The sequence below is a fragment of the Gossypium arboreum genome, chromosome 2 (assembly GCF_025698485.1).
Source record: "Gossypium arboreum isolate Shixiya-1 chromosome 2, ASM2569848v2, whole genome shotgun sequence".
NCBI lineage: Eukaryota > Viridiplantae > Streptophyta > Magnoliopsida > Malvales > Malvaceae > Gossypium > Gossypium arboreum.
Window position 1 is genome coordinate 6,457,412 of NC_069071.1, and position 6,299 is coordinate 6,463,710.

At 38.8% G+C, this 6,299-nt stretch overlaps 1 non-coding gene across 1 annotated transcript; it reads left to right on the forward strand.

The window, feature by feature from the left end:
- Positions 1-5,838: 5,838 nt before the first annotated feature.
- On the forward strand, positions 5,839-5,945 carry LOC128290016 (small nucleolar RNA R71). The gene has a single exon (XR_008279656.1). It is a non-coding gene; the product is annotated as a small nucleolar RNA R71 (small nucleolar RNA).
- Positions 5,946-6,299: the final 354 nt, after the last annotated feature.

Consider the following 6,299-nt stretch of genomic DNA (forward strand, 5'->3'; position numbering starts at 1 on the left):
AATATGTATAAATTACGGTTTATCAAATACCCCCACACTTAAGTGTTTGCTTGTCCTCAAGCAAAATCCTTAACTCACAATCAAAATAAATTCTTCTCAATTTATAATCCCTATTAATAATATCTCAAAATAATCCATAAGTATTCATACATTGAAAATTCAACTAAAAGTACATCAAAGTTTCAAACATTCCAAGTTGAGCATTTTATCATGAAAACATAGGTGTCTCCCCTCATCTAAATGATTACCGTTGATCAAAATATCACAGAGTTTAACATCCTTACTAAAGATTCACTCAAATCGTTCGAGGTGTTTAAGGACATCAATTAGAGCACTAATTAGTCAATATGAAAGGTTATTACCATAGGCTTGCTTGAAAATCAAATCTCCACCACTATAAATTAAGCTGATACATCAATCAAAAAGATCTTTTAGAGGGTTGTAATGTGGCTTTAGTTAGGGGGTGTGGTCATAAGCTGAAAGAAAAGGTTGGAATCGAGATTGAATTGAAAAATTACCTAGCTAGAAAAGTAACTAGTCATCAGTTGAATACAAGTGAGCTTCTTCTCAGAATATGGAATTAACACTCAAGCTCAAAAATGACGAATTACTACTAATATGTATTGAAGTATTTTTTTTTTTTAAGAACAAGTCAAATAACATAGAACTTAATTATTGCAACGAAGAATAAAACATAGCTAAGCAATTAATTCAAATTAAATCTCGACAAAAATAGGGATCAAATTAGTGGATTTCAACAATAATGGGTTATGGGTTAATATTGACGGTAAATCAATTAATGGCTTGTTAGGCTCAAAAGGGATCACTAAGGGTTAATTATGAAGGTAAGCCTTTGTGGAGTGAGTGGGTTAAACCTAAGTGCCTTTATCATCTTGATATATCAACTCAAATGGTATGGTCTTGACATGCATAATCAAGCAAGTTCTAGAATAACAAATAAAAACTGACGCACTCATAATGAAAGTGAGCATGAAAGAAATAAAATATGCTCTAAAGGCTCAATATCTCACAAAAATTATGGCTTTTTTATGTTTAAACTTGTGAATTTCAAATCACGATAATACCTAAACTTAGGGAAACAACCTAAAAGTTTTTAATTTTTCAAAGATCAACTTATCATGCCTTAAAATTTAAACAATCAATGCATATGCTTATATTTTAATTCAAGACATATCAATAAAAATCATAAATTAATTAAAATTCATTCTAATAGTGATATGAGTGATTCTCATGTGAGAATAAGACAAAATTCAGAGATTTCTAATGATGATATAATAGACCTCCCACACTTAAGATGTACATTTCTCTCAATGTACAAAGATAGATATATTGAAAAATATAGATAAATAATCATAAGATAGGGATAGAAGTGAAACTTCCTGAATGATGAATGAACTCCTTGAATTGGAGTTATGGAGAATAATCGGCCAAGGCAATGATGAGAGTGGGAGAGGATACTCCGGTGGTGGCAGAGGTTTATTAGTCCATAAGTCTTGCGCCAAAATAATATTATATCTGGTGGTAGCTATGGTCGTGGTCAAGCAGGACATGGCAGTCGTGGAGAACCTCTGCCAGTGGAGTTTTTAGTTCCTATACGATGATGAGCTTTGGAGCTCTTTATAACTGTGATAGAATCAGGAACTTTTTAATAAATATAAGGAAGTATAATTACTCGTAATGAAATAGCCGAAACTATAAATTATTCAATAAAAATTATAAAAACTAAAATTAAAATAATATTAAAGGAAAATGAAATAAAAAGTACTTAAATAAGATAAATAAAGATAAAAGTGAAAATAAAAATAATAAATAAAAAGTTTTTAAACATCGTCATTGCCGGATGGTTCGCGAGGTGGTGGTGGCGATGAGATGGGAAGGTGCTAACAAATCTGATGAAGTGTAGCATCAATGTGATCAAAACGCTGAAAACACTGTTGCTCAAATCGAGTAAGGCGCTCAGAGAAGTCAGAGTATGAAGTCGCCGTATGGACTAGACGATGGATTGATAGTGGCTGAGACGGTGGGCCCCCATGACGTGGAGGGACATCATCAGTAATGTCCTCTGGGTCTTCCTCCTTAGTAGACTGAACGAGGCGGTACTGAGGAGGGTAGGTGCCACGTCGTTTCTCGATCATCCTCATATGTAGCATGCTCGAGATGCGCTAGAGGGACATTTGGCCGATGAGAGTGAGGGAGGATGATTGTGCCGCTGTGTTGAGGAGCCCAAAGTGCCGAGCCAATCGAGTCACATAGGCCCAATAGAGATGACCCCTCTCCTATGTTACTCTGTCTGATGGCGGATGGCGAGGCTAATAAAGTAGGCAAGGTCGAAGATGTGCCCATTCGCCATGCTCCACAAGAAATAGGCATTGTGAGTGTTGACAACGCCTATGCTTTCTTGCCGTCCCGTCAGAGTGTGGGCCAAGATGGCATGTAGGTATCGCGGGGATAGGGCGAGGGCCGATGCCTTAGAGCGGCTAGGATCATAGGTAGCCGAGGCAGGGACGAGGTCCTTCCAGCACTTTGAGGGGGAGTAGTGGATGTGGCGATGGAAGGTGTTGAGTTCATTGTCGTCCATAAACTCCTTTGTGTATAGCCCTAGTGCAATTCCAAACTCCGGTACACTCAATTGGTGCACTAGACCAACAAGGCAGAACTGGACCGTTCTAGGATCGTTGAAGTTTTTCATGAGGACTTAGAGATAGAAAGTCGAACAGAGTTCCATTGTGAGCTTGAGGTATGTCGGCTCGATGATCTCAAAGAAGAGCCCCCATGGTTCAGTCGTCAGGAGGGCTCAGACCGCGTCAGCCATCTGAATTTGTTCAAGTGCGGCCTAGTCAATACAGTGACCCACACCTAGGGGTCGGGCCCATAAAATTTGAAATAGCTCCTTCTGGGGTTCCAAGGGGAACTGGAGGAACGGGTGCCTAATCTCCATGGTAGGACCCGAGGATGACGCTGCTCCTTTCTTCTTCTTCGAGGCGGGGACAGCGGTTTTCTTACCACATGAGGTTGACATAATATACCTGCGAATATTTCAAGGGGCTCAGTACTAGACTAAAACAACCAAAGCAGATATATCAAGTCATTATCATGAGTAGGACTACGACAGTAAAGTAAACGGAAATATCTAGAAATTGAATGCATGTAAGTTTGATAATATGAAATATGGTGTGGTAAGCATTAAATCCATGGAAACACAAAAAGAAATGGATGAATGTATCCTAATGTATTGACTAAAATGGCAAAGTTCTATCATAATAACTATGATTATTTGCTCAACATAAAACAAAATATCATGAAATAAGTAAAAGAATGAAGAAAATAGAGGGAAAGTTCTATCATAATAACTACGACTGTGTCCTACTTCGTTCGCTTCTCCTATGCCCATGTTCCAATGTGCACGCCCGTGTTGTTTTATCAGTCTTGAGCACGGGTGGTGGGCACGGGTGTGTCAAATGCCCATAACGCCCGTGTTAAATTCTCAGTGTCAACCACGGTTTATAGACAAGGGCATGTCACACGCCCGTGTTGGTTTGATAGACTCGCCCACAACCATGTCATACGGCCATGGCCACTTATCACATCCCGTAGTAGGGAAAAATTTTGCCCTATTTTCACACGACCGTATTGCATGGTCGTGTCTCCTCCCATGGTGTGAGCACGACCTAAGGCACACCCGTGTGCCCAGTCGTGTGGATTAGAAAACCTGTGTTTCAATGACTAAGTTAGTGATTAGATGTTAAAGACTAAAATTTTAAAAAGGTTAACATCGTTAGTGCTCGGGTTGTCTCCCGAAAAGCATTTATTTATAGTCTAAGCTCGACTTACCTTTCTAGTGTATGGTCATAGTGGTGGCGGGAGTTTACACTACTCATCCCTGCAATCAATTTTATAATATAAGGTTTAAGACGAGCATTGTTTACCTTAAAAGTGTCAAATTTGGGGTGAATTACCTTGACTGTACCATATGGGAAAATACTGAGTACCGTAAGAGGGATTGCTTCGTTAGATTCAGAAGTGGCAATACAAGGGTCTGCTATATCTAGTAGTACTTTTTCTCCAACCTTAAGTTGATTTGGTGCGATATTGAGCTCGTCATGGCATGGTTTTGGTTTATCATGTGTCCTCGATTTAGGTGTCTACCATTCATCTAGTTCTTCGATTTGTAGCCCACATTCTTCATAGATGGGTCCTTTGTTGTTGCTTGAACATGGCTCGTGTACGTTCTTCGAACTTATTTCCTGCAAAGTAGGTTGCACCACATGGTCAATTTTAGTAGAATGATTTATACAACCACCTTCAATTTTCGATGTGTTACTCAAATTACGAGCTTGAAGGGTGATTGTTTCGTCTCCCACATGAAGTGTGAGTTCACCTGTGCCAACATCAATTATTGTTCTAGCAGTTGCTAAAAGGGGTCTCCCTAAAATTAAAGGAACGTTACTATCATCTTCTATGTCTAGAACAATGAAATCAACTGGGAATATAAATTTGTCAATTTTAACAAGTACATCTTCAATAATCCCTCTAGGAAATCTAATTGTTTTATCGGCTAATTGAATACTCATCCTAGTTTATTTGGGTTTCCCAAGACCTAGTTGCTTAAACATTTTGTAAGGCGTGACATTGATACTAGCCCCTAAATCAGCCAAAGCATTATTAACATCTAGGCTACCAATCATACAAGGAATCGTAAAACTCCCTGGATCTTTTAATTTGTTGGCTAGCTTATTCTATAGTATGGCTGAACAAACCGTATTTAGCTCCACATGCGACGCTTCATCCAACTTCCGCTTATTTGTTAAAAGCTCTTTTAAGAATTTGACTGTGTTTGGCATCTGCGAAAGAGCTTCAATAAACGGTAAGTTAATATGTAACTTCTTTAATAATTTAAAGAATTTACCGAATTTTTCTTCTGTGCGGTCTTTCATTGTCATGTTTGGGTATGGCACACAATGTTTGTATTCTTTATTTACCGGTTTTTGGTCATTGTGGTCCACCTCACCCTTACCTTTACTTACCACAATTTCTTGCCTCGGTTCTGGTTCAGGCAACTAACCCTTCCACATCTTGAATGGTAATTGCATTGATTTGCTTCCTTGGGTTAGATTCAGTGTTACCCGGCAGGCTACCTTATGGTCATTTAGATATCAATTTAGCAAGATAACCTGTCTGAGTTTCGAGCCCTTGGATCAATGCTTGTTGATTTTTAAGTGCTGTCTCGGTATTCTAAAAATGAGTTTCTGACACCAAGATGAATTTTGTTAGCATCTCCTCAAGGTTCGGTTTTTTCTCTTATTGGTAGGGTGGTTGTTGGAAGCATGGAGGTGGTGGTCTCTGATTCCCCTGGCCTCCCCATGAGAAATTTGGATGGTTCCTACAACCTACATTGTAAGTATTACTATAAGGATTATTTTGAGATTGAGGATTATTACCCATGTAATTTAACAGCTCGTTCTCTATGTTGTGGCCATAGGGTGGGTATTCTGAATTGTTTGATCCACCTCCAGTTGCTTTGCACTGCATTACTAGGTGAACCTGTGAAGAACCAAGAAAACCATCAATTTTTCTATTCAAAAGTTCTACCTGATTAGAAAGCGTGTGGTCGAATCAACGTTAAAAACACCGGCTATTTTCGTTGGCTTTGTCCTCATGACTTGCCACTGATAATTATTCAGTGACATCTCTTCTATAAATTCATAAGCATCTTCAGGTGTCTTATTATTGATAGTTCTACTAGTGCCTGCGTCGATCATCTGTCGAGTCGCAGGATTCAGGCCATTGTGAAACGTTTAAACCTGTAGCCAGAGTGGTAACCCATGGTGAGGGCACCTTCTCAATAGATCCTTGTATCTCTCCCATGCATCGTAAAGTGTTTCTAAATCCATCTACACAAAAGAGGAGATATCATTACGTAATTTGGCTGTTTTAGCAGACGGAAAATATTTTAATAAAAACTTTTCAGTCATTTGTTCCCAAGTAGTGATTGACCCTCGTGGTAACGAGTTCAACCATTGTTTAGCCTTATTCCTCAATGAAAAGGGAAACAACCGAAGGTGAATGGCATCATCAGAAATGCCATTGATTTTAAAAGTGCCGCAAAACTCTAAGAAATTTTCCAAGTGAGCGTTTGGATCCTCGTCCTGCAAACCATCAAACTGAACAAACTATTGGATCATTTGAATGCTGTTAGGTTTCAGTTCAAAATTATTTGTAGCAACAGCAGGCCTAACTATGCTCGATTCAGTTCCTATTAAAAAAGGTTTAGCAAAATC